This window comes from Phyllobates terribilis, unplaced genomic scaffold, assembly GCF_046119375.1.
Source record: "Phyllobates terribilis strain yellow unplaced genomic scaffold, ASM4611937v1 Scaffold_565__1_contigs__length_1073536, whole genome shotgun sequence".
Classification (NCBI taxonomy): domain Eukaryota; kingdom Metazoa; phylum Chordata; class Amphibia; order Anura; family Dendrobatidae; genus Phyllobates; species Phyllobates terribilis.
Window position 1 is genome coordinate 732,258 of NW_027363325.1, and position 9,657 is coordinate 741,914.

The following is a 9,657-nucleotide window of genomic DNA, read 5'->3' on the forward strand; positions in this document are numbered from 1 at the left end:
CAACACTTGGTCCGGGTACCCGTGTGGACGGCAGAAGTGCTGCTGGAAGGCTCTAGCTGCTGTTTGAGCCGTTAAGTCCTTGACCGGGACCACCACCAGGAACCGGGAGTAATGATCTACGATTGTGAGGGCGTAGACATACCCAGATCTGCTTGGAGCCAGTTTCACATGGTCCAGGGCTACCAGTTCCAGTGGCTGTCTGGTGATGGGCTGCAGGGGAGTCTTCTGGCTGGCTCGGTCTTTTCTTCTCAGGTGGCACGGGCCACAGTCTCTGCACCACCTCTCGATGGCTCCTCTCATGCCTACCCAGTAGAACCGTTCACGCAACAAGAACTCCAGCTTCTTCCATCCGAAATGCCCTGCTCCATTGTGGTATGCCTCCAGAACCATAGCCGCGTCTCGTCTTGGGGCCACTACCTGCCAGGTCAACTCATGTGTTCGAGAGTTAACCATTCTCCGGCACAGCTTCTCCCTGTAGAGGAACAGCTTACTTTTCTCCTTCCACAGTTGCTTGGTCTCCTCCGGAGCATCTGGATCAAGACGGGCATCGGCCTGGGTCAGCATTTCCTTCACCAAATGGACTGCGGGATCACTGTCTTGCGTCTCCGCCCAGTTGTAGTGGGGCAAGGGATTGAACGTCACGGAGCGCCTGTCCTTCACACGGTGGGAATACAGGGTAATCCCATGACGGTGGAACGCAGGGAGCTCAACTTCTTCTGGATCTTCCCCTACGTCCGGTAAGTTTGGCATTCTAGACAGGGCATCCGCGTTGGCATTTGAGCGTCCTGCCCGGTATTTGATGGTGAATTCAAAGTTGGACAGGCGGGCCATCCATCTCTGTTCCAGGGCACCGAGCCTTGCAGTGTCCAGGTGTGTCAACGGGTTGTTATCCGTGTACACGGTGAATTTGGAGGAGGCAAGGTAATGCTTGAAACGTTCGGTCACTGCCTACACTACTGCCAGGAACTCCAGCTTGAATGAGCTATAATTCTCAGGGTTCCTCTCCGTGGGCCGTAGCTTTCGGCTGGCGTAAGCGATTACCCGTTCTTTCCCTTGCTGGATCTGGGACAGTACGGCTCCTAGCCCGATGTTGCTTGCGTTCGTGTGGAGGATAAAGGGCTGGCTGTAGTCTGGATATGCCAGGATTTCATCCCCCGTGAGGGCCATCTTCAGCTGGCAGAAGGACTCCTCTTCCAGCTTTTCCCACCTAAAGGGCGGCTTCTGGTTTTTGGCTTTCCGAGATTGACCTATCAGGAGGTCCTGCATAGGGGCTGCCATTTTGGTGAAACCGGGAATGAATCTTTGGTAGTAGCCTACCAACCCGAGGAACTGCCGCACTTCCTTTATGCTGGAGGGTCTTGGCCAGTCCTTAATCACTGTGATCTTATCAGTGTCAGGAGCTACTCCGTCAGCACTCACCACGTGTCCCAGGTATTGCACCTTTGGTTTCAGGAGGTGACACTTGGAGGGTTTCACCTTTAGGCCGTAGTTTGCCAGAGCTTCAAACACTTCTGGCAGGTGTTTCAGGTGGTCCTCGTAGGTCTTGGAATAGACGATGACATCGTCCAGGTATAACAGGACCGTCTCAAAGTTCCGGTGTCCCAGACAGCATTCCATCAACCGTTGGAAAGTTCCTGGTGCGTTGCAGAGCCCGAACGGCATACAGTTAAATTCGCTGAGACCCATCGGGGTGGTGAATGCGGTCTTCTCCCGGTCCGCCTCTGCTACAGGAACCTGCCAGTACCCGCTAGTGAGATCCAAAGTAGAGAAGAAGTTAGCAGATTTTAATGCAGCTAAGGACTCTTCTATCCTTGGTAACGGGTACGCATCTTTGTGTGTGATACGGTTGACCTTCCTGTAGTCTACACACATTCTCATGGTGTTGTCTTTCTTTTTCACTAAGACTAGTGGAGCTGCCCAGGGGCTACAGCTGTCCCTGATTACCCCAGCCTCCTTCATGTCTCTAAGCATCCCCTTGGCGTGTTGGTAGTGTGCCGGGGGTACGGGTCGGTATCTCTCCTTTATGAGAGGATGGTCTCCCGTGGGGATGTGGTGTTCTACCCCCTTTACTCGCCCGAAGTCTAGCGGGTGTTTACTAAACACTCTCTCGTACACTCGAACCACCCGATCACTCCCTCACACCAAAAACAGGGAGTCTGAGTCAGTACCCAAATGCAGTTGCTGACACCAGTCCTCCATTGGTTTCTTTGAGCCGTTACCTTCCTCTGGTTGAGATGGAGGCAAGGGTTCCACGGCCTGTACAGAGTTCTGGTTGATGGTGAACAATTTGGCTAGCGTGGCATACCGGGGCAGGTGTACTTCTTTCTCCCCGATATTTATGATGCGGACGGGCACCCTCCCATGGCGTACATCGACCACCCCCCCGTGCTGTCAAAATGGTGGGCCTACTGTCTGAGTAGACGGTTTCTACCATTGCTTGGTAGTCTCTACCTCTTAGACCAATAGCTGCCCGGCACCAAATCATCATCTCACTTTTTGGGGGCATGGCAATAGGGAACGGGTCGCACATTCTCACGCTACCTATCTCACCACCAGATAGTTCCACCTGTTGCCGCTTCATTAGTGCCCGGATCTCTTTTTGGAGCACACGCTGCTGGCCGGAACTGGCGTTCTTGGCAACCTGCTGTAAAATGAGAATCACCTCTGCAAGACAATTTTCAATCACATTACTTCCCAAGGTTATTCTAGGGTGACTCTCATGACGGTCTATGTCCACTATAATCAGTCCTTGTGCCGCCAGTTCGACTTTACCGATCTTAATGGTCACCTCTTTGAATCCCACCTGCGGCACGGGCTGACCATTGCTGGCGATGATACTCAGGTCGTCATCTGGGTAGCGGGTTTTGTCCGAGTCATTCCAGTACTGTTTAAAGAGCACGTACGGGATGGTGGTCACCTGTGACCCAGTGTCTAGTAGGGCACTCATAGGAATGCCATCCAGTACCACAGGCAAGATTGGACGTCCCCCTACATATTTATCACGCCAGTTTGATGGGCCTGATGGTCTTATGCCTGGGGGTTGGCCCTCTACCCCAGGTTGTGCCCGTTTAAATGACAGTACCTTGCCACATGTCCGGGTTGATTGCAGCGGCGGCAGATGGGTCGTCCGTCCTCGTTGTATCTGTCGCTGGGTCTTCCTCTGGCCGGTGGGGTCCTCCTCAGTCGGCGCCACGGGACGTCCTCCAGTCCGGATGCCAGCTGGATCTTTCCTGGAGAAGAGACCTGTAAAGACTGCACAGTTCTGGTTAGCGCGGCAACGCTCTTAGTCAGCTCTTGGACCTGATGGTGCAGGTCTGTAGTCGGGTTATTGTTCAAAGCCTGCGCATCAGCTCCCACAGGCCCTGCAGACAAGGGCGCCGTCTCCTGGTGGTAAGTGATAGCAGGGCGCCTGTGGGTCACAGCGCCACCTGGTGCCGGTTCTCCGAGCACCCGGATGGCTCTGTCCTTGAACTGTGCAAAGTCCAGGTCAGGGTCCTGTAAGGCCATTGCCCGCAACTGGGTTCGGTGGGCATTGCACAGTAGACCCTCAATAAATTGTTCAGTCAACAGCTTATCTTCATTTCCCACGCTGTCAGGGTCTGCCTGCTTAATGGCTCTCAGGGCCTCTTGTAGGTTTAGAGCATAGTCTCTTATACTCTCATGTGCCCGCTGTTTACACCCGTAAAATCTGAGCTTTATTTCGGCTGAGGTGCGGGTATCAAATGGGTCTTTCAGCCGGGCTAGTATTTCTCTGACAGTCCTCTTCTTCCCAGGTGGCCAGGACTTTACCTCCCTTTGGGCTGCTCGATTAATTGGGCCACCAGGATGCTCACTTTTTGCTCTTCTGTGAGGGGGTACACCTGGAAGAGGCTATCCAGTCTTTCGCTAAAGTCACTTAGGGTATGTGACTCCCCTGAGTACTGGGGTAGCCAGGTTGCCCCCGGGATATAGGGCATGGTGAATGGCATGACTGCTGCAGCGGTTGCGCTGGCGGTGGCTGTGGCAGTGGAGCTCCCCTCGGTATCCGGCATCCTCCTCCCCCCTAGTGGACCGTGGCCTACCTTGCGATGCTCTTCTTCCGTAGGCCGCGGCTCCGCAGTCAATCGTCGGGGTTGAGGACCTGGCGTCGCGCTCCGATGACGTCAGCGTCGCTCTTCCTCCCTTCCAGGACCTTGCGCAGCGTCAGAGCGTGGGGCGGAGCTTCGGCGTCCACGCCCCTCTTCTTCCCGTGCGGCGTCCCGAAGATGGCGTCCGAAGGCGGGAAGCAGCTGCGGATGGCGGGAAGAAGGCAGAAGACGGCGGGAAACGGTCCAAGATGGCGTCTGATGGCGGGAATCGGCTCCGGATGGCGGGAAACTACTCCGGACGGCGGGAAACTTAACCACAGGTAAGTATAAAAGTCTCTTTTTCAGTCACGCAGTATCCAGTGGTTGCGGGCACGAAATCCTGCCGACTACGCCAAAGTTGACGCGCCCCCTGGGCCTGGGTTGTGCATGGGAACCCGGAACCGGGCCTGTTGTAGAATGCTGGGGGTTGTAGTGTCCGTGTGGCTGTGACCCGGTCCGTGCCCAGGGTGGTCAAACCAGTGGCAGTCTTAATGTATAGCAAATGTCCGACTACGCCACCCGTGGATTGCGGTCAGTGGGGACCTCCGCTGCGCTGCCGACCGCTGAGGCTGATGTTGTTTGCGCAGCCGAGTATGGGATAACTCCCCACGGGAGAAGTATTGCCTCAGGGCAGCTAATGTGAGAGATGATGGGAGTGATGGTGTGAGGGTCCCAGTGCTAATGGTGCTGGTGCGGCAAGGAATCACAGAGACGTGAGGTGCAGTTCAGGGTCTTTACTGATGGTACAAGGCAGACCCTCCCGGGAGTACTGGCTAGTATAAGGGGCCTGGTCAGTCTGCGAGCAAGCAGGAGTTCCCCTGGCCAGGTGGAGTTGTAGGCCTCCCCGTTTATCTGCACTCTTCCTGGCTACCTTGCTGTCAGCGGTTTCAAGTAGCCCACGTCCCTGAGTATACCGTGTGGTGCTCACCCGTATGGCTGGTGACTTGGGGCCTTCTGTTAGCCTCCGCTCCTGGATGGCGGCGCTGGTCCCTTCTTTGTGACTGAGCCTCCGGGCTTCTATGGCCAGAGGACCTGGAATCCCCTGCCGGCTGGTTTCTGCTGCTGGGTATATATCAGTCCCCACAGCCTCGGACTCCTGTGTCCGGTTTTAGTAACTTCAGCCAGGGCGAGCTATATCTCTGCTCACAGCCCCTGGCCTTCAGCTGCTGCTCCTACAGAGCTCCTGGTTCTTACTTCCCCTCTCCAGGCTCTGACTCCTCTGCTTGTTCTGCAGGCTCTGTCTCTGTCTTCACTCACTAATCCCACCCCAGACCCAGTTTATAAGGGAAGATTCCTCCCCTCCCAGGTCTGGGCGGACCATGTTGCATGCTTAGGGCTCCTGACCAGAGAAACCTCCCACTTGCTCTCAGACATAATATCTCTATTACTGTGGCAACCAGACCCCTGGGGTGTCACAGATACTTCTAGAAGCGCCCGCCAGGGGTAGTTCTGGAAGCGCCCGCCAGGGGTAGTTCTAGGAGCTCCCGCCAGGGGTAGTTCTACAACCGTGCACCGGCACCAGGGGTAGTTCTAGGAGCGCCCACCAGGGGTAGTTCTAGAAGCACCCACCAGGAGTAGTTCTAGAACTGCTCACTAGGAGTACTTCTAGAACCACCCACAAAGTGTAGTTCTAGAAGTCTCCACAGTCAACAGGGGTAGTTCTAGAACCGCCCATCGGAGTAGTGCTAGAACTGCACACCAAGGGTTGTTCTACAAGTGCACACGAGGGGTAGTTCTACAAGCGCCCACCAGCACCAGTAGTTTCAGAACCACCCACCATGGGTAGTACTAGAACTGCCCACCAGAGGTAGTATTAGAAGCGCCCACAATGGGTAGTTCAAGAACTGCATACTAGGAGTACTAATAGAACCGCCCACCATGGGTAGTTCTAGAAGCGTCCACCAGGAGCAGTATTAGAACCGCACACTAGAAGAAGTTCTAGAACTGATCATGGCACCAGGGGTAGTTCTAGAACCGCCCACCAGGGGTAGTTCTAGAAGCACACACCGGCACCAGGGGTAGTTCTAGTACTGCACACGAGGGGTAGTTCTAGTATCACCCACGAGGGGTAGTTCTAGTATCACCCACGAGGGGTAGTTCTAGTAGCGCCCACGAGGGGTAGTTCTAGTAGCGCCCACGAGGGGTAGTTCTAGAAGCGCCACGGGGGGTAGTTCTAGGAGCGCCTGCCAGGGGTAGTTCTACAACCGCGCACCGGCACCAGGGGGTAGTTCTAGAACTGCAAACTAGGAGTAGTTCTAGAAGCGCCCACCGGCACCAGGGGTAGTTCTAGAACTGCTCACTAGGAGTACGTATAGAACCACCCACAATCGGTAGTACTGGAAGCGTCCACCAGGGGTAGTTCTAGAAGCCTCCACCGTCAACAGGGGTAGTTCTAGAACTGCACACCAAAGGTTGTTATGCAAACGCACACGAGGGGTAGTTCTACAAGCGCCCATCAGCACCAGTAGTTTCAGAACCACCCACCATGGGTAGTACTAGAACTGCCCACCAGAGGTAGTTTTAGAAGCGTCCACCAGGAGCAGTATTAGAACCGCGCACTAGAAGAAGTTCTAGAACTGATCATGGCACCAGGGGTAGTTCTAGAACCGCCCACCAGGGGTAGTTCTAGAAGCACACACCGGCACCAGGGGTAGTTCTAGTACTGCACACGAGGGGTAGTTCTAGAAGCGCACACTAGGAGAACTAATAGAACCGCCCACAATGGGTAGCTCAAGAACAGCAAACTAGGAGTACTAATAGAACCGCTCATGAGGGGTAGTTCTAGAAGCTCCCACCTGACGTAGTTACCGCTCACGGCATCGGGGTAGTTCTGTCCCGGTGGGCAGAGGCGGGCCCCGATCGCCTGTCCCGGTGGGCAGAGGCGGGCCCCGATCGCCTGTCCCGGTGGGCAGAGGCGGGCCCCGATCGCCTGTCCCGGTGGGCAGAGGCGGGCCCCGATCGCCTGTCCCGGTGGGCAGAGGCGGGCCCCGATCGCCTGTCCCGGTGGGCAGAGGCGGGCCCCGATCGCCTGTCCCGGTGGGCAGAGGCGGGCCCCGATCCGATTTCAAAGGTATAAAAATTTAAGACGCGGAAGTAGCATTTAATCATTTCGCCATATAAAAATGTTAAATTATTGAACCCATAATATTAGCTCCATAGCAATTATTTACCCCTTTAATAACCATATAACATACCCAAATAATGATTTTAAAAAATAATCAAAATCTTCTATGTTCCCCAAACTTTTGTCAATAAAAACATGAGCTTCACTCACACAAACTAAATCCTCATTTTGCTTTACCAATAGGAAAATATTTGGCCACAGGAAATAGTGGGAAACGAGTTATTTTCTTTGTTGCAAAATGAAATAAAATAAAATGTTTTCACCACTAAGATAAAAACAAACTATACAACTATATATTTATCATATGTCTGAAATGTGGAGAGAAAAAAAATCTGTGTTGGGATGAAATAATGAGATAAAAGCAATTCCACTATTGTCTTTTAAGGATTTGTTTTTAGATTATAATATAATTCTCCAGGTCATTGAGATAACCGCAATACCAAACTCAAGTTGTTTTATCTCCCACGGTGGTTAAACAACTATGTAACAACACTAAAGAAATTGGTTTGGGTCACCATATTCTGAGACCTTTTACATTTTTTTTTCTGTTGATGGACCTTTGTGACTGTGTGATTTTGCGTAGCTTTTATTGATACAATTTTGGGGTATATTAAAAGGTTTGCCCAGGTTTGGGGCGCCATCTGCAGTCAGACTTGTGGCTCCTTAAAGTGCACAGTGTGCGAGCGGACAGAATTTCTCTAGTACTGGCGCCGCAAGATTGCAATTTGCATACACGCTATCACGTGCCGACTGGATGTGTTCAGCCTCTCTCAATACAAGTGAATTGATCCGTTTTTGATACCTTTTTGGGTTGCATTAAATGTCATTGCTTTTGATTGTGTTTTTTTGTGAAGAAGAGCATTTCATTTTTTGTTTTGGGGGGTATTTTAACATAATGGTTGAAGTATAATTTAAACGTTCATATTTTTCAAAACTTTTTAAATTTTTACTTTATTTTTAAGTTAACTTAGTGGACTTGTGATCATTTAACCCCTTATACTATATTTTGTATTATTGCAGTATATACATGTAGTTTAATTGACATTCTCTTGTGAAGCCGAGCTTTATAGGAGTACTAAGATGGCAGTGATTGAATCCTTCTTTAAGGCCCCTGACTGCCATGGTAAATCTTCGGCAATCACTTCTATGGGGCGATGGGAAGAGGTACATGAGTGAAGTAGCTACCAGGACACTTAAATGCCCCTGTTAGTGATTAACCATGGTATTGACTGAACGGCAGCATTTAATGCTCCCTCCCTCCTGCATCTGACACAGCGGGCACGATGACGACACTTCATCGCACTCCATGCTGTGTCAGATAGTGTAGCTGCTGAGGTGAGTATATGCGCTGCAGAGACTGAAGCAGTGGGGGAACAAGGAGCGGTGAGTATTGTATTTTTCTTAAAAATAAAATCAGTGAGTACGTGGTGCCCATAATACTGGAAAACTGTGGGCTGCATTTTACCCTATGGGGGGTGGGGGGGGGTTGAGCTTCACCCTATGGGGGGGTGGGGTTGCGTTTTACCCTATGGGCGGGTGCATATTACTGTGAGGAGGACCATGGGGAAGTGAATTATGCTCTGTGGAGGACTATAGTGAGTATTTTATTGTATGGAGGATTATGGTGGCGTGTTATACTATGGGGGGCCATTATAATATTTGAAGGGTTGTGTGGGGCCATTATACAGTATGCAAGCAATTATACAGTGTTAAGGTTTGTGTGGGGTCCATCATGCTTGGATTGAAGTGAATATCCAGCTCCAGTAAAAAAAACAAATGGATTGTTGTGACACCATTTAGCTGTAGTTGGGGGTTTGGAAGGTGTAGAAAATGTGCAACACCGAACGCGTTTTGAACACTCTGCATGTTCTTAGACTCCTCTTTTGTGCATCTTCCAAACCCCCAACTACACCTAAATGGTGTCACAACAATGCCATTGTTTCAATCGTTCTTATAAAGACTTTTTTTGTACTGGATTTGGATGCACCTTGCTTCTACATCTGGCAGAGACTGGATCCTGTGCTTCGTTATATGGAACCCGCTGGGAATCCTTCAAGGGTGAGCTGAATATTACTCTGACCTATGTGGTGTCCATCATACTGTTTGGAGGGCTAGTGCAGACTATTGTACAGTGTGGGGCCTTTATACTGTATGTAGGCCCATTACACTGCATGGAGGGCTGTACACTGCATGGAGGGCTGTGTGGGGGTCAAAGTTGGGGGATTACTGTGTTGTGGTCACCTTACTTTGCCTTGGGAGTTGAGGGGGGGGGGCACAGTTTGATGACCCTACTGTACATGTGGAGGTTAAGGTAGAGGAATTCACCATGGGGGGTATCATACTGTTTTTGGGGGGCACTTTTGTTGGCATCATACGTTATGGTGGCAATGATAGGGGAATCTAGGACTTCAGCAGGAGGAAAATTAC